The 19524-nt window shown below is 41.7% G+C and overlaps 1 pseudogene; it reads left to right on the forward strand.

The window, feature by feature from the left end:
* Window positions 1-2581: 2581 nt before the first annotated feature.
* Window positions 2582-2654, forward strand: LOC133451660 (U6 spliceosomal RNA; annotated as a pseudogene).
* The last annotated feature ends 16870 nt before the right edge of the window (window positions 2655-19524 follow it).

Consider the following 19524-nt stretch of genomic DNA (forward strand, 5'->3'; position numbering starts at 1 on the left):
GGTGTGGGGGTCTGGCCCCGGTGTGGGGGTCTGGCTGGGGTGCAGTGCAGTGGTTGGCGGGGCTGGGTGTGAGCCTGGGGTCCCTGGAGGTACTGGGGGTCCCTGTGGCCGGGGTACAGTGCAGGAGTCCCCGGGGCTGGGTGTGAGTGTCTGGGGTCCCTGGAGGTACTGGGTGTCCCTGGTCCTGTTCCCGGGTCTCCTGGCCCTGGTCCCGGGTCTGTGGGTCCGGTTCTGGGTCTGTGGGTCCGGTTCTGGGTCTGTGGGTCCGGTTCTGGGTCTGTGGGTCCGGTTCTGGGTCTGTGGGTCCGGTTCTGGGTCTGTGGGTCATCAAAAAAATGATAGCAGTGACTGAAAATATATTACTAATGTATGGTATTATTAGTGCTATTAAAGTGTATTAGTATAATTATAGTGTTATTATATTATGATATCATGCATATATAACTGATGTACGTGTGTGTGTGTGTGTGTGTGTGTGTGTGTGTGTGTGTGTGTGTGTGTGTGTGTGTGTGTGTGTGTGTGTGTGTGTGTGTGTGTGTACATGTATGTGTATTATTGTTGTTGTTATTGTTGTTTTTATTATAAGTGTAGTTATGCTAGGAATGTATGACTGTATGTATTTATGTCTTAGATGTTATCATTTAAGTAGTATTTGATGTAGTTTATGGACCCCAGGAAGATTAGTGGTCGCCAAGGCGGTAGCTAAAACTCTAATGGGGATCCAGACCCTTCTTCTCTGTTTCATTGTTCCAAGTTTTGTTCCAGTTCTGTTCCAAGTTCCACCAGCCAATCACAGGCCCGTGTTGTTCCAAGTTTGAGAATCAAGCTTGAGTCGACCAATCAGAGCCCAAATTTGTTCCAAGTTTGTCGACCAATCAGAGCCCGAATTTCTGGCTTCACTTCCGTCTCGACATTCTCAGTCTAGCCTTCGGTAAGTAAGGACATATACAATATTTTCCCACATGTTACACTTTAAACTAGTTGGTGAAACATGACCTCAGTAACCGTGGTGTTTTTCCAACGTTATATTGTAAAATGACCGAGTTTGGGCCGGTTAAATCGACGCAGAGCATACGGCGTAGCCTAAAGGCTGATTTATGGTCCTGCGTTAAATCGACGCAGAGCCTACGGTCAGAGAGGCAGGACGTGAGTGGAATCTGAGGGGGATCCTGGGAACAGAGGGAGAGGGGGTTGGAATCACCAGAAAGGCACTAATTAATTTCTTAAAAGACACTAGGCTGATAAATATAATTTAAAATAGGCTAAATGAAATGATCTTACACACTCTTGTACAGTAGATTTAGATTTAGATTTAGATTTATTTATTTGCACTGTTAAAAGAGCTTACCAGGTGCCTCCACCTATAGTTAACATAAAATTTAATATCATACTTATAAAAACAAAATATACAAATGAGCAGTTAGAAATCTATAAATGATAGAAATTAAAGGAAAATTACAAAGAATTTACACAAAGGAAAAATTATCGGATATATGAAAAACGAGAGTATAGTATAGTTCCATTTACAAAACAAAAATTAAGTGGTGTTTCAGACATCCTTTAAAACCTTGTACAGAGAAGCGTTTTTTTAGCTCAATGGGAATATTCCATAGTTTGACACCCCTGTACCGTAGTGCATATTTACCCCTTGCTCAATACAACTTTGTGTTACTGCTGTAGATGACAGTAAACTTCTTGAACATGTTTGTAAACTGCATCCTGAATAACTAACCTTTTCTTAAATCCCCTCTTCATTGTCACAGCTGACAAAAACATCCAAACTAGATGTGAGTGTACCCATTCATTTGGATTCAAACCTATGAAGTGGATTCCTCTCCCTTCCAGGCGCCGGGCTCCGGCGGCAGGCTGCGGGAGAGCGGTCAGGTGGCGCCATCAAGTGGCAGGCGAGTGACATTACATCAACAACAAAAAACGTCTTCCTTTTTATTTCAGTTTAAGACACAAGATAAAGCTTTTTAGGGTTAGGGTTAGGGTTAGGGTCTTCAGCAACGCTATCACTCACATGCACTTCATTTAAATACAGAGGCTCAGGGCAGAACTAAAGAACCCCAGAGGGTCTTCATGTTCAATCCAGATCCAGATGTGTTCTGCAGTGCAACAAACAGCCGGGTTTGTGATCCCAGTAGGACACGAGTATCTCCAGGCCCGGAGGAATCCAGATTAGCCTTCTGGTTTATGTTGTAGTGGAGTTCTCAGTCCCCGAGCAGGTTTTATTCATGGTTTACTGGTACCCGCCGTCCTCGGGTCACTGTGGGGGGAGGGACGCCATATCGGCCCGTCTTTGTCTCTGCAGCCCCCCACTCACGACTGAGGGCCTGCTCTCTCTCCCAAGCTGAGGTTAAATGTGACGGATCAGAACCAGATCTTGTCACATTGGGGAATGGATGAGTTGTTTAATGTATATAGCTGTGTAATGAAGTTGTAATACTTGTTTTTGAGTTGTTTTTGAGTTGTTTTTCTCCCATAAGAGCCCATTTCTGCCCCTCCGGTGAGGCAGCCATGTGACTCTAGGGTCTGATACCCGGGGTAGCTAAATACGGCTCACAGACACCTCTCTGTTGTGTTACTACGGTATCACATATACTAAAATTGGAACGATACAGAGAAGATTAGCATGGCCCCTGCGCGAAGGACCCTGCCCAATCTTCTCTGTGGGGGGTGGCGGGGGACGCAAACATGCACCACAACAACAAACGGATAAATGTATGAAACGGATAAATGTATAAAACAGATGAGCGGTTCCCAACCCAGGCTAATTAGGAGCATTAATTAGAATCAGGTGTGATGATGAAGGGAAATAAGTAAAACATGCAGGACAGTGTGCCCTGCCTGCCTGCCCCGCGGATAAGGATAAAACCATAACGTGGTTAATATAAACCATGTTATGTGTTAATATGTTATATTAAATGTGTTTCTCTTTCAGATCCGTGGGCCCGGAGAACAACCAGACGACATCCCTGCCGAGAATCTGTCCCCTCTGGATAGTAAAGCTAAAATAAACTATATATATATATATAAATAAACCAGATCGTGTTTTGGCTACTTACTCCAGTTCGTTATTTATAACAAGAACAATTAAAGGTATTCTTTCTCAACCTATAAGCTACCTCATATTTTTCTGGGCAATATTTTCTATCTTCTATCCACAATATGCCAATATTCTACTATCTATGTGCAACACTCCCATCCTTTCAAGGGCAATATTATTTTTCCATCCATTTAAGTGCAATATCCCCCCACCCATTCATGTACATTTTGATCCTCCCATTCACTCTTGTTTATAGTGTAGTGTGTTTATATATATATATATATATATATATATATATATATATATATATATATATATATATATATATATATATATATATATATATATATATATATATGTATATACAGTATATATATATATATATATATATATATATATATATATATATATATATATATATATATATATATACTTATGTTTCCTTGTTTACATTGTCTTTGCATGTGTGCACTTTGACGGAGCTGCTGCCTAATTTCACTGTACCTGTACAATGGTAATAAAGGCTTTCTATTCTATTCTATTCTATTCTATTCTATTCTATTCTATTCTATTCTATTCTATTCTATTCTATTCCCTGAGGTTTTTTTTCCAATGGGATCTCATCTGTTCCAGTCATGTAATTAACAATCATTTCAAGTGGATAATCAAACTATATTTATGTATAATTTAACAAGGAATGAGACAAAGATTCAAGGTTGAAAGTGAAACAAGGCACATTTATTAATACAAAAAGAAAACCAATACACACATGATAAACAAATATATACATTTATATACAGAATAAAAACAAATTATATACAAATTATAAAAAACTATACATTTATATACAAAACCTCATGTTTTTTTTGTCTTTTCCTGTCCATCCAGTCGGCCAGACTCGCCACCAACGGCAGCTCTCACCACAGAGTCCTGGGTCTGAGCATCAGCCTCGGGCTGCTGGCACCGTCTCCCTGACGGACACGTAGTCTCCGTGGATGAGGGGCCAGCGGGTCCTCGTGATCCTCTGGATGAGGGGCCAGCGGGTCCTCGTGATCCTCTGGATGAGGGACCAGCGGGTCTTCGTGATCCTCCCACGCGTGTGGCGGCAGGATGCAGACGGCAGAGCTGCTGCAAACGGCCTCCACCAGGACATGATGAAATCCCGGCTGGACGTCAGGACGCTGGACCTCCTCCTGAGGAGGAAATGAACAAGAAAAAGACGGTTGTGAACAAATAAAAGCGGAAGCAGCCACAAACCACACCATATTAAGAATGCTGTTTGCTTCTCGTAATGCTATATTTGACCTGGTCTTTGTACCTTTTGACCGTATAGAAAGGTAATTCTTGCCATTGTGAGAATGAGATGAACCTGCTGTACTTTACTGTCCTTACTTCTTAACAACTTGTGCTTTCTATTATTTTACCTCTTTTCTTATCATGTTATTTCATATTATTATTTACTGTTTAATTGTGTCTTGCCGCTTTTAATGTTGATGTAAAGCTCTTTGAATGACCTTGTGTTGAAATAAACTTGCCTTGCCTCAATGGTGTAGATCTTCTGCACCGCTGTACAATGTTTTTTGTCTGTTAAGTCAGCTGTGAGTGCGGTGGCTACCTCAGAATCTGAGGATGCTGCGGAGCAGGAGACCGGTGTCCAGAGGTTTCCAGAGGTTTCCAGAGGTTTCCAGAGGTTTCCAGAGGTTTCCAGAGGTTTCCAGAGGCTCTGGGAGAGTCAGGAGACCGGTGTCCAGAGGTTTCCAGAGGTTTCCAGAGGCTCTGGGAGAGTCAGGAGACCGGTGTCCAGAGGTTTCCAGAGGCTCTGGGAGAGTCAGGGGCGGCTGGACCCGATGGCTCAGACCTGGTGCCTTTAAATCACATAAGAATGAAGGAGAGAGAGAATGATGACTGCAATAAAACACAACTTCTGATCATTCTTGCTGCCATTATACAGTTTAGACTGGAAAGGAGCAGACGACAGTGATGTCACAGTCAGGTATTGATCAGTGATCAGACAGTAATGGCAGGATGAGCAGTTTACAATCATGTGGTGTAATTAAACAAATCTGACGTCACATACAGTTGTTACCGGCCAGCCCTGTCCCGTTAAGGGTGTGTGTGTGTGTGTATGTGTGTGTGTGTGTGTGTGTGTGTGTGTGTGTGCGTGCGTGCGTGCGTGCGTGCGTGCGTGCGTGCGTGCGTGCGTGTGTGTGTGTGTGTGTGTGTGTGTGTGTGCGCAGGCAGGTATGAGAGAGACGAGAGGGTCTGCGTCGATTTAACGCAGGACAATAAATCAGCCTTTAGGCTACGCCGTAGGCTCTGCGTCGATTTCACCGGCCCAAACTCGGTCATTTTACAATATAAAGTTGGAAAAAACATCACGGTTACTGTGGTCATGTTCCACCTGGTTTAACTAGTTATTGGAAAATATTGTATATGTCCTTACTTACCGAATGCGAGACGAGAATGTCGAGACGGGGAAACCCTACAAAAGTGAACCCAGAAATTCGGGGCTCTGATTGGTCGACAAATGGAACAAACTCGGGCTCTGATTGTGATTGGCTGGTGGGAAATTGGAACAAGAAATGGAACAAATGGAACAAATGGAACAAATGGAACAGAGAAGAAGGGTGTCCAGGGGGCGCGAAGGACCCTGCCCAATCTTCTCTGTGGGGGGTGGCGGGGGACGCAAACATGCACCACAACAACAAACGGATAAATGTATGAAACGGATAAATGTATAAAACAGATGAGCGGTTCCCAACCCAGGCTAATTAGGAGCATTAATTAGAATCAGGTGTGATGATGAAGGGAAATAAGTAAAACATGCAGGACAGTGTGCCCTGCCTGCCTGCCCCGCGGATAAGGATAAAACCATAACGTGGTTAATATAAACCATGTTATGTGTTAATATGTTATATTAAATGTGTTTCTCTTTCAGATCCGTGGGCCCGGAGAACAACCAGACGACATCCCTGCCGAGAATCTGTCCCCTCTGGATAGTAAAGCTAAAATAAACTATATATATATATATAAATAAACCAGATCGTGTTTTGGCTACTTACTCCAGTTCGTTATTTATAACAAGAACAATTAAAGGTATTCTTTCTCAACCTATAAGCTACCTCATATTTTTCTGGCAATATTTTCTATCTTCTATCCACAATATGCCAATATTCTACTATCTATGTGCAACACTCCCATCCTTTCAAGGGCAATATTATTTTTCCATCCATTTAAGTGCAATATCCCCCCACCCATTCATGTACATTTTGATCCTCCCATTCACTCTTGTTTATAGTGTAGTGTGTTTATATATATATATATATATATATATATATATATATATATATATATATATATATATATATATATATATATATATATATATATATATATATATGTATATACAGTATATATATATATATATATATATATATATATATATATATATATATATATATATATATATATATACTTATGTTTCCTTGTTTACATTGTCTTTGCATGTGTGCACTTTGACGGAGCTGCTGCCTAATTTCACTGTACCTGTACAATGGTAATAAAGGCTTTCTATTCTATTCTATTCTATTCTATTCTATTCTATTCTATTCTATTCTATTCTATTCTATTCTATTCCCTGAGGTTTTTTTTCCAATGGGATCTCATCTGTTCCAGTCATGTAATTAACAATCATTTCAAGTGGATAATCAAACTATATTTATGTATAATTTAACAAGGAATGAGACAAAGATTCAAGGTTGAAAGTGAAACAAGGCACATTTATTAATACAAAAAGAAAACCAATACACACATGATAAACAAATATATACATTTATATACAGAATAAAAACAAATTATATACAAATTATAAAAAACTATACATTTATATACAAAACCTCATGTTTTTTTTGTCTTTTCCTGTCCATCCAGTCGGCCAGACTCGCCACCAACGGCAGCTCTCACCACAGAGTCCTGGGTCTGAGCATCAGCCTCGGGCTGCTGGCACCGTCTCCCTGACGGACACGTAGTCTCCGTGGATGAGGGGCCAGCGGGTCCTCGTGATCCTCTGGATGAGGGGCCAGCGGGTCCTCGTGATCCTCTGGATGAGGGACCAGCGGGTCTTCGTGATCCTCCCACGCGTGTGGCGGCAGGATGCAGACGGCAGAGCTGCTGCAAACGGCCTCCACCAGGACATGATGAAATCCCGGCTGGACGTCAGGACGCTGGACCTCCTCCTGAGGAGGAAATGAACAAGAAAAAGACGGTTGTGAACAAATAAAAGCGGAAGCAGCCACAAACCACACCATATTAAGAATGCTGTTTGCTTCTCGTAATGCTATATTTGACCTGGTCTTTGTACCTTTTGACCGTATAGAAAGGTAATTCTTGCCATTGTGAGAATGAGATGAACCTGCTGTACTTTACTGTCCTTACTTCTTAACAACTTGTGCTTTCTATTATTTTACCTCTTTTCTTATCATGTTATTTCATATTATTATTTACTGTTTAATTGTGTCTTGCCGCTTTTAATGTTGATGTAAAGCTCTTTGAATGACCTTGTGTTGAAATAAACTTGCCTTGCCTCAATGGTGTAGATCTTCTGCACCGCTGTACAATGTTTTTTGTCTGTTAAGTCAGCTGTGAGTGCGGTGGCTACCTCAGAATCTGAGGATGCTGCGGAGCAGGAGACCGGTGTCCAGAGGTTTCCAGAGGTTTCCAGAGGTTTCCAGAGGTTTCCAGAGGTTTCCAGAGGTTTCCAGAGGCTCTGGGAGAGTCAGGAGACCGGTGTCCAGAGGTTTCCAGAGGTTTCCAGAGGCTCTGGGAGAGTCAGGAGACCGGTGTCCAGAGGTTTCCAGAGGCTCTGGGAGAGTCAGGGGCGGCTGGACCCGATGGCTCAGACCTGGTGCCTTTAAATCACATAAGAATGAAGGAGAGAGAGAATGATGACTGCAATAAAACACAACTTCTGATCATTCTTGCTGCCATTATACAGTTTAGACTGGAAAGGAGCAGACGACAGTGATGTCACAGTCAGGTATTGATCAGTGATCAGACAGTAATGGCAGGATGAGCAGTTTACAATCATGTGGTGTAATTAAACAAATCTGACGTCACATACAGTTGTTACCGGCCAGCCCTGTCCCGTTAAGGGTGTGTGTGTGTGTGTATGTGTGTGTGTGTGTGTGTGTGTGTGTGTGTGTGTGTGTGTGCGTGCGTGCGTGCGTGCGTGCGTGCGTGCGTGCGTGCGTGCGTGTGTGTGTGTGTGTGTGTGTGTGTGTGCGCAGCGCAGGTATGAGAGAGACGAGAGGGTCTGCGTCGATTTAACGCAGGACCATAAATCAGCCTTTAGGCTACGCCGTAGGCTCTGCGTCGATTTCACCGGCCCAAACTCGGTCATTTTACAATATAAAGTTGGAAAAACATCACGGTTACTGTGGTCATGTTCCACCTGGTTTAACTAGTTATTGGAAAATATTGTATATGTCCTTACTTACCGAATGCGAGACGAGAATGTCGAGACGGGGAAACCCTACAAAAAGTGAACCCAGAAATTCGGGCTCTGATTGGTCGACAAATTGGAACAAACTCGGGCTCTGATTGTGATTGGCTGGTGGAAATTGGAACAAGAAATGGAACAAATGGAACAAATGGAACAAATGGAACAGAGAAGAAGGGTGTCCAGGGGGCGCGAAGGACCCTGCCCAATCTTCTCTGTGGGGGGTGGCGGGGGACGCAAACATGCACCACAACAACAAACGGATAAATGTATGAAACGGATAAATGTATAAAACAGATGAGCGGTTCCCAACCCAGGCTAATTAGGAGCATTAATTAGAATCAGGTGTGATGATGAAGGGAAATAAGTAAAACATGCAGGACAGTGTGCCCTGCCTGCCTGCCCCGCGGATAAGGATAAAACCATAACGTGGTTAATATAAACCATGTTATGTGTTAATATGTTATATTAAATGTGTTTCTCTTTCAGATCCGTGGGCCCGGAGAACAACCAGACGACATCCCTGCCGAGAATCTGTCCCCTCTGGATAGTAAAGCTAAAATAAACTATATATATATATATAAATAAACCAGATCGTGTTTTGGCTACTTACTCCAGTTCGTTATTTATAACAAGAACAATTAAAGGTATTCTTTCTCAACCTATAAGCTACCTCATATTTTTCTGGGCAATATTTTCTATCTTCTATCCACAATATGCCAATATTCTACTATCTATGTGCAACACTCCCATCCTTTCAAGGGCAATATTATTTTTCCATCCATTTAAGTGCAATATCCCCCCACCCATTCATGTACATTTTGATCCTCCCATTCACTCTTGTTTATAGTGTAGTGTGTTTATATATATATATATATATATATATATATATATATATATATATATATATATATATATATATATATATATATATATATATATATATATATATATGTATATACAGTATATATATATATATATATATATATATATATATATATATATATATATATATATATATACTTATGTTTCCTTGTTTACATTGTCTTTGCATGTGTGCACTTTGACGGAGCTGCTGCCTAATTTCACTGTACCTGTACAATGGTAATAAAGGCTTTCTATTCTATTCTATTCTATTCTATTCTATTCTATTCTATTCTATTCTATTCTATTCTATTCTATTCCCTGAGGTTTTTTTTCCAATGGGATCTCATCTGTTCCAGTCATGTAATTAACAATCATTTCAAGTGGATAATCAAACTATATTTATGTATAATTTAACAAGGAATGAGACAAAGATTCAAGGTTGAAAGTGAAACAAGGCACATTTATTAATACAAAAAGAAAACCAATACACACATGATAAACAAATATATACATTTATATACAGAATAAAAACAAATTATATACAAATTATAAAAAACTATACATTTATATACAAAACCTCATGTTTTTTTTGTCTTTTCCTGTCCATCCAGTCGGCCAGACTCGCCACCAACGGCAGCTCTCACCACAGAGTCCTGGGTCTGAGCATCAGCCTCGGGCTGCTGGCACCGTCTCCCTGACGGACACGTAGTCTCCGTGGATGAGGGGCCAGCGGGTCCTCGTGATCCTCTGGATGAGGGGCCAGCGGGTCCTCGTGATCCTCTGGATGAGGGACCAGCGGGTCTTCGTGATCCTCCCACGCGTGTGGCGGCAGGATGCAGACGGCAGAGCTGCTGCAAACGGCCTCCACCAGGACATGATGAAATCCCGGCTGGACGTCAGGACGCTGGACCTCCTCCTGAGGAGGAAATGAACAAGAAAAAGACGGTTGTGAACAAATAAAAGCGGAAGCAGCCACAAACCACACCATATTAAGAATGCTGTTTGCTTCTCGTAATGCTATATTTGACCTGGTCTTTGTACCTTTTGACCGTATAGAAAGGTAATTCTTGCCATTGTGAGAATGAGATGAACCTGCTGTACTTTACTGTCCTTACTTCTTAACAACTTGTGCTTTCTATTATTTTACCTCTTTTCTTATCATGTTATTTCATATTATTATTTACTGTTTAATTGTGTCTTGCCGCTTTTAATGTTGATGTAAAGCTCTTTGAATGACCTTGTGTTGAAATAAACTTGCCTTGCCTCAATGGTGTAGATCTTCTGCACCGCTGTACAATGTTTTTTGTCTGTTAAGTCAGCTGTGAGTGCGGTGGCTACCTCAGAATCTGAGGATGCTGCGGAGCAGGAGACCGGTGTCCAGAGGTTTCCAGAGGTTTCCAGAGGTTTCCAGAGGTTTCCAGAGGTTTCCAGAGGTTTCCAGAGGCTCTGGGAGAGTCAGGAGACCGGTGTCCAGAGGTTTCCAGAGGTTTCCAGAGGCTCTGGGAGAGTCAGGAGACCGGTGTCCAGAGGTTTCCAGAGGCTCTGGGAGAGTCAGGGGCGGCTGGACCCGATGGCTCAGACCTGGTGCCTTTAAATCACATAAGAATGAAGGAGAGAGAGAATGATGACTGCAATAAAACACAACTTCTGATCATTCTTGCTGCCATTATACAGTTTAGACTGGAAAGGAGCAGACGACAGTGATGTCACAGTCAGGTATTGATCAGTGATCAGACAGTAATGGCAGGATGAGCAGTTTACAATCATGTGGTGTAATTAAACAAATCTGACGTCACATACAGTTGTTACCGGCCAGCCCTGTCCCGTTAAGGGTGTGTGTGTGTGTGTATGTGTGTGTGTGTGTGTGTGTGTGTGTGTGTGTGCGTGCGTGCGTGCGTGCGTGCGTGCGTGCGTGCGTGCGTGCGTGTGTGTGTGTGTGTGTGTGTGTGTGTGCGCAGCGCAGGTATGAGAGAGACGAGAGGGTCTGCGTCGATTTAACGCAGGACCATAAATCAGCCTTTAGGCTACGCCGTAGGCTCTGCGTCGATTTCACCGGCCCAAACTCGGTCATTTTACAATATAAAGTTGGAAAAACATCACGGTTACTGTGGTCATGTTCCACCTGGTTTAACTAGTTATTGGAAAATATTGTATATGTCCTTACTTACCGAATGCGAGACGAGAATGTCGAGACGGGGAAACCCTACAAAAAGTGAACCCAGAAATTCGGGCTCTGATTGGTCGACAAATTGGAACAAACTCGGGCTCTGATTGTGATTGGCTGGTGGAAATTGGAACAAGAAATGGAACAAATGGAACAAATGGAACAAATGGAACAGAGAAGAAGGGTGTCCAGGGGGCGCGAAGGACCCTGCCCAATCTTCTCTGTGGGGGGTGGCGGGGGACGCAAACATGCACCACAACAACAAACGGATAAATGTATGAAACGGATAAATGTATAAAACAGATGAGCGGTTCCCAACCCAGGCTAATTAGGAGCATTAATTAGAATCAGGTGTGATGATGAAGGGAAATAAGTAAAACATGCAGGACAGTGTGCCCTGCCTGCCTGCCCCGCGGATAAGGATAAAACCATAACGTGGTTAATATAAACCATGTTATGTGTTAATATGTTATATTAAATGTGTTTCTCTTTCAGATCCGTGGGCCCGGAGAACAACCAGACGACATCCCTGCCGAGAATCTGTCCCCTCTGGATAGTAAAGCTAAAATAAACTATATATATATATATAAATAAACCAGATCGTGTTTTGGCTACTTACTCCAGTTCGTTATTTATAACAAGAACAATTAAAGGTATTCTTTCTCAACCTATAAGCTACCTCATATTTTTCTGGGCAATATTTTCTATCTTCTATCCACAATATGCCAATATTCTACTATCTATGTGCAACACTCCCATCCTTTCAAGGGCAATATTATTTTTCCATCCATTTAAGTGCAATATCCCCCCACCCATTCATGTACATTTTGATCCTCCCATTCACTCTTGTTTATAGTGTAGTGTGTTTATATATATATATATATATATATATATATATATATATATATATATATATATATATATATATATATATATATATATATATATATATATATGTATATACAGTATATATATATATATATATATATATATATATATATATATATATATATATATATATATATATACTTATGTTTCCTTGTTTACATTGTCTTTGCATGTGTGCACTTTGACGGAGCTGCTGCCTAATTTCACTGTACCTGTACAATGGTAATAAAGGCTTTCTATTCTATTCTATTCTATTCTATTCTATTCTATTCTATTCTATTCTATTCTATTCTATTCTATTCCCTGAGGTTTTTTTTCCAATGGGATCTCATCTGTTCCAGTCATGTAATTAACAATCATTTCAAGTGGATAATCAAACTATATTTATGTATAATTTAACAAGGAATGAGACAAAGATTCAAGGTTGAAAGTGAAACAAGGCACATTTATTAATACAAAAAGAAAACCAATACACACATGATAAACAAATATATACATTTATATACAGAATAAAAACAAATTATATACAAATTATAAAAAACTATACATTTATATACAAAACCTCATGTTTTTTTTGTCTTTTCCTGTCCATCCAGTCGGCCAGACTCGCCACCAACGGCAGCTCTCACCACAGAGTCCTGGGTCTGAGCATCAGCCTCGGGCTGCTGGCACCGTCTCCCTGACGGACACGTAGTCTCCGTGGATGAGGGGCCAGCGGGTCCTCGTGATCCTCTGGATGAGGGGCCAGCGGGTCCTCGTGATCCTCTGGATGAGGGACCAGCGGGTCTTCGTGATCCTCCCACGCGTGTGGCGGCAGGATGCAGACGGCAGAGCTGCTGCAAACGGCCTCCACCAGGACATGATGAAATCCCGGCTGGACGTCAGGACGCTGGACCTCCTCCTGAGGAGGAAATGAACAAGAAAAAGACGGTTGTGAACAAATAAAAGCGGAAGCAGCCACAAACCACACCATATTAAGAATGCTGTTTGCTTCTCGTAATGCTATATTTGACCTGGTCTTTGTACCTTTTGACCGTATAGAAAGGTAATTCTTGCCATTGTGAGAATGAGATGAACCTGCTGTACTTTACTGTCCTTACTTCTTAACAACTTGTGCTTTCTATTATTTTACCTCTTTTCTTATCATGTTATTTCATATTATTATTTACTGTTTAATTGTGTCTTGCCGCTTTTAATGTTGATGTAAAGCTCTTTGAATGACCTTGTGTTGAAATAAACTTGCCTTGCCTCAATGGTGTAGATCTTCTGCACCGCTGTACAATGTTTTTTGTCTGTTAAGTCAGCTGTGAGTGCGGTGGCTACCTCAGAATCTGAGGATGCTGCGGAGCAGGAGACCGGTGTCCAGAGGTTTCCAGAGGTTTCCAGAGGTTTCCAGAGGTTTCCAGAGGTTTCCAGAGGTTTCCAGAGGCTCTGGGAGAGTCAGGAGACCGGTGTCCAGAGGTTTCCAGAGGTTTCCAGAGGCTCTGGGAGAGTCAGGAGACCGGTGTCCAGAGGTTTCCAGAGGCTCTGGGAGAGTCAGGGGCGGCTGGACCCGATGGCTCAGACCTGGTGCCTTTAAATCACATAAGAATGAAGGAGAGAGAGAATGATGACTGCAATAAAACACAACTTCTGATCATTCTTGCTGCCATTATACAGTTTAGACTGGAAAGGAGCAGACGACAGTGATGTCACAGTCAGGTATTGATCAGTGATCAGACAGTAATGGCAGGATGAGCAGTTTACAATCATGTGGTGTAATTAAACAAATCTGACGTCACATACAGTTGTTACCGGCCAGCCCTGTCCCGTTAAGGGTGTGTGTGTGTGTGTATGTGTGTGTGTGTGTGTGTGTGTGTGTGTGTGTGCGTGCGTGCGTGCGTGCGTGCGTGCGTGCGTGCGTGCGTGCGTGTGTGTGTGTGTGTGTGTGTGTGTGTGCGCAGCGCAGGTATGAGAGAGACGAGAGGGTCTGCGTCGATTTAACGCAGGACCATAAATCAGCCTTTAGGCTACGCCGTAGGCTCTGCGTCGATTTCACCGGCCCAAACTCGGTCATTTTACAATATAAAGTTGGAAAAACATCACGGTTACTGTGGTCATGTTCCACCTGGTTTAACTAGTTATTGGAAAATATTGTATATGTCCTTACTTACCGAATGCGAGACGAGAATGTCGAGACGGGGAAACCCTACAAAAAGTGAACCCAGAAATTCGGGCTCTGATTGGTCGACAAATTGGAACAAACTCGGGCTCTGATTGTGATTGGCTGGTGGAAATTGGAACAAGAAATGGAACAAATGGAACAAATGGAACAAATGGAACAGAGAAGAAGGGTGTCCAGGGGGCGCGAAGGACCCTGCCCAATCTTCTCTGTGGGGGGTGGCGGGGGACGCAAACATGCACCACAACAACAAACGGATAAATGTATGAAACGGATAAATGTATAAAACAGATGAGCGGTTCCCAACCCAGGCTAATTAGGAGCATTAATTAGAATCAGGTGTGATGATGAAGGGAAATAAGTAAAACATGCAGGACAGTGTGCCCTGCCTGCCTGCCCCGCGGATAAGGATAAAACCATAACGTGGTTAATATAAACCATGTTATGTGTTAATATGTTATATTAAATGTGTTTCTCTTTCAGATCCGTGGGCCCGGAGAACAACCAGACGACATCCCTGCCGAGAATCTGTCCCCTCTGGATAGTAAAGCTAAAATAAACTATATATATATATATAAATAAACCAGATCGTGTTTTGGCTACTTACTCCAGTTCGTTATTTATAACAAGAACAATTAAAGGTATTCTTTCTCAACCTATAAGCTACCTCATATTTTTCTGGGCAATATTTTCTATCTTCTATCCACAATATGCCAATATTCTACTATCTATGTGCAACACTCCCATCCTTTCAAGGGCAATATTATTTTTCCATCCATTTAAGTGCAATATCCCCCCACCCATTCATGTACATTTTGATCCTCCCATTCACTCTTGTTTATAGTGTAGTGTGTTTATATATATATATATATATATATATATATATATATATATATATATATATATATATATATATATATATATATATATATATATATATATATGTATATACAGTATATATATATATATATATATATATATATATATATATATATATATATATATATATATATATACTTATGTTTCCTTGTTTACATTGTCTTTGCATGTGTGCACTTTGACGGAGCTGCTGCCTAATTTCACTGTACCTGTACAATGGTAATAAAGGCTTTCTATTCTATTCTATTCTATTCTATTCTATTCTATTCTATTCTATTCTATTCTATTCTATTCTATTCCCTGAGGTTTTTTTTCCAATGGGATCTCATCTGTTCCAGTCATGTAATTAACAATCATTTCAAGTGGATAATCAAACTATATTTATGTATAATTTAACAAGGAATGAGACAAAGATTCAAGGTTGAAAGTGAAACAAGGCACATTTATTAATACAAAAAGAAAACCAATACACACATGATAAACAAATATATACATTTATATACAGAATAAAAACAAATTATATACAAATTATAAAAAACTATACATTTATATACAAAACCTCATGTTTTTTTTGTCTTTTCCTGTCCATCCAGTCGGCCAGACTCGCCACCAACGGCAGCTCTCACCACAGAGTCCTGGGTCTGAGCATCAGCCTCGGGCTGCTGGCACCGTCTCCCTGACGGACACGTAGTCTCCGTGGATGAGGGGCCAGCGGGTCCTCGTGATCCTCTGGATGAGGGGCCAGCGGGTCCTCGTGATCCTCTGGATGAGGGGCCAGCGGGTCCTCGTGATCCTCTGGATGAGGGGCCAGCGGGTCCTCGTGATCCTCTGGATGAGGGACCAGCGGGTCTTCGTGATCCTCCCACGCGTGTGGCGGCAGGATGCAGACGGCAGAGCTGCTGCAAACGGCCTCCACCAGGACATGATGAAATCCCGGCTGGACGTCAGGACGCTGGACCTCCTCCTGAGGAGGAAATGAACAAGAAAAAGACGGTTGTGAACAAATAAAAGCGGAAGCAGCCACAAACCACACCATATTAAGAATGCTGTTTGCTTCTCGTAATGCTATATTTGACCTGGTCTTTGTACCTTTTGACCGTATAGAAAGGTAATTCTTGCCATTGTGAGAATGAGATGAACCTGCTGTACTTTACTGTCCTTACTTCTTAACAACTTGTGCTTTCTATTATTTTACCTCTTTTCTTATCATGTTATTTCATATTATTATTTACTGTTTAATTGTGTCTTGCCGCTTTTAATGTTGATGTAAAGCTCTTTGAATGACCTTGTGTTGAAATAAACTTGCCTTGCCTCAATGGTGTAGATCTTCTGCACCGCTGTACAATGTTTTTTGTCTGTTAAGTCAGCTGTGAGTGCGGTGGCTACCTCAGAATCTGAGGATGCTGCGGAGCAGGAGACCGGTGTCCAGAGGTTTCCAGAGGTTTCCAGAGGTTTCCAGAGGTTTCCAGAGGTTTCCAGAGGTTTCCAGAGGCTCTGGGAGAGTCAGGAGACCGGTGTCCAGAGGTTTCCAGAGGTTTCCAGAGGCTCTGGGAGAGTCAGGAGACCGGTGTCCAGAGGTTTCCAGAGGCTCTGGGAGAGTCAGGGGCGGCTGGACCCGATGGCTCAGACCTGGTGCCTTTAAATCACATAAGAATGAAGGAGAGAGAGAATGATGACTGCAATAAAACACAACTTCTGATCATTCTTGCTGCCATTATACAGTTTAGACTGGAAAGGAGCAGACGACAGTGATGTCACAGTCAGGTATTGATCAGTGATCAGACAGTAATGGCAGGATGAGCAGTTTACAATCATGTGGTGTAATTAAACAAATCTGACGTCACATACAGTTGTTACCGGCCAGCCCTGTCCCGTTAAGGGTGTGTGTGTGTGTGTATGTGTGTGTGTGTGTGTGTGTGTGTGTGTGTGTGTGTGTGTGCGTGCGTGCGTGCGTGCGTGCGTGCGTGCGTGCGTGCGTGTGTGTGTGTGTGTGTGTGTGTGTGTGCGCAGCGCAGGTATGAGAGAGACGAGAGGGTCTGCGTCGATTTAACGCAGGACCATAAATCAGCCTTTAGGCTACGCCGTAGGCTCTGCGTCGATTTCACCGGCCCAAACTCGGTCATTTTACAATATAAAGTTGGAAAAACATCACGGTTACTGTGGTCATGTTCCACCTGGTTTAACTAGTTATTGGAAAATATTGTATATGTCCTTACTTACCGAATGCGAGACGAGAATGTCGAGACGGGGAAACCCTACAAAAAGTGAACCCAGAAATTCGGGCTCTGATTGGTCGACAAATTGGAACAAACTCGGGCTCTGATTGTGATTGGCTGGTGGAAATTGGAACAAGAAATGGAACAAATGGAACAAATGGAACAAATGGAACAGAGAAGAAGGGTGTCCAGGGGGCGCGAAGGACCCTGCCCAATCTTCTCTGTGGGGGGTGGCGGGGGACGCAAACATGCACCACAACAACAAACGGATAAATGTATGAAACGGATAAATGTATAAAACAGATGAGCGGTTCCCAACCCAGGCTAATTAGGAGCATTAATTAGAATCAGGTGTGATGATGAAGGGAAATAAGTAAAACATGCAGGACAGTGTGCCCTGCCTGCCTGCCCCGCGGATAAGGATAAAACCATAACGTGGTTAATATAAACCATGTTATGTGTTAATATGTTATATTAAATGTGTTTCTCTTTCAGATCCGTGGGCCCGGAGAACAACCAGACGACATCCCTGCCGAGAATCTGTCCCCTCTGGATAGTAAAGCTAAAATAAACTATATATATATATATAAATAAACCAGATCGTGTTTTGGCTACTTACTCCAGTTCGTTATTTATAACAAGAACAATTAAAGGTATTCTTTCTCAACCTATAAGCTACCTCATATTTTTCTGGGCAATATTTTCTATCTTCTATCCACAATATGCCAATATTCTACTATCTATGTGCAACACTCCCATCCTTTCAAGGGCAATATTATTTTTCCATCCATTTAAGTGCAATATCCCCCCACCCATTCATGTACATTTTGATCCTCCCATTCACTCTTGTTTATAGTGTAGTGTGTTTATATATATATATATATATATATATATATATATATATATATATATATATATATATATATATATATATATATATATATATATATATATATGTATATACAGTATATATATATATATATATATATATATATATATATATATATATATATATATATATACTTATGTTTCCTTGTTTACATTGTCTTTGCATGTGTGCACTTTGACGGAGCTGCTGCCTAATTTCACTGTACCTGTACAATGGTAATAAAGGCTTTCTATTCTATTCTATTCTATTCTATTCTATTCTATTCTATTCTATTCTATTCTATTCTATTCTATTCCCTGAGGTTTTTTTTCCAATGGGATCTCATCTGTTCCAGTCATGTAATTAACAATCATTTCAAGTGGATAATCAAACTATATTTATGTATAATTTAACAAGGAATGAGACAAAGATTCAAGGTTGAAAGTGAAACAAGGCACATTTATTAATACAAAAAGAAAACCAATACACACATGATAAACAAATATATACATTTATATACAGAATAAAAACAAATTATATACAAATTATAAAAAACTATACATTTATATACAAAACCTCATGTTTTTTTTGTCTTTTCCTGTCCATCCAGTCGGCCAGACTCGCCACCAACGGCAGCTCTCACCACAGAGTCCTGGGTCTGAGCATCAGCCTCGGGCTGCTGGCACCGTCTCCCTGACGGACACGTAGTCTCCGTGGATGAGGGGCCAGCGGGTCCTCGTGATCCTCTGGATGAGGGGCCAGCGGGTCCTCGTGATCCTCTGGATGAGGGACCAGCGGGTCTTCGTGATCCTCCCACGCGTGTGGCGGCAGGATGCAGACGGCAGAGCTGCTGCAAACGGCCTCCACCAGGACATGATGAAATCCCGGCTGGACGTCAGGACGCTGGACCTCCTCCTGAGGAGGAAATGAACAAG

Source organism: Cololabis saira, chromosome 9 (assembly GCF_033807715.1).
Source record: "Cololabis saira isolate AMF1-May2022 chromosome 9, fColSai1.1, whole genome shotgun sequence".
Classification (NCBI taxonomy): Eukaryota; Metazoa; Chordata; class Actinopteri; order Beloniformes; family Belonidae; genus Cololabis; species Cololabis saira.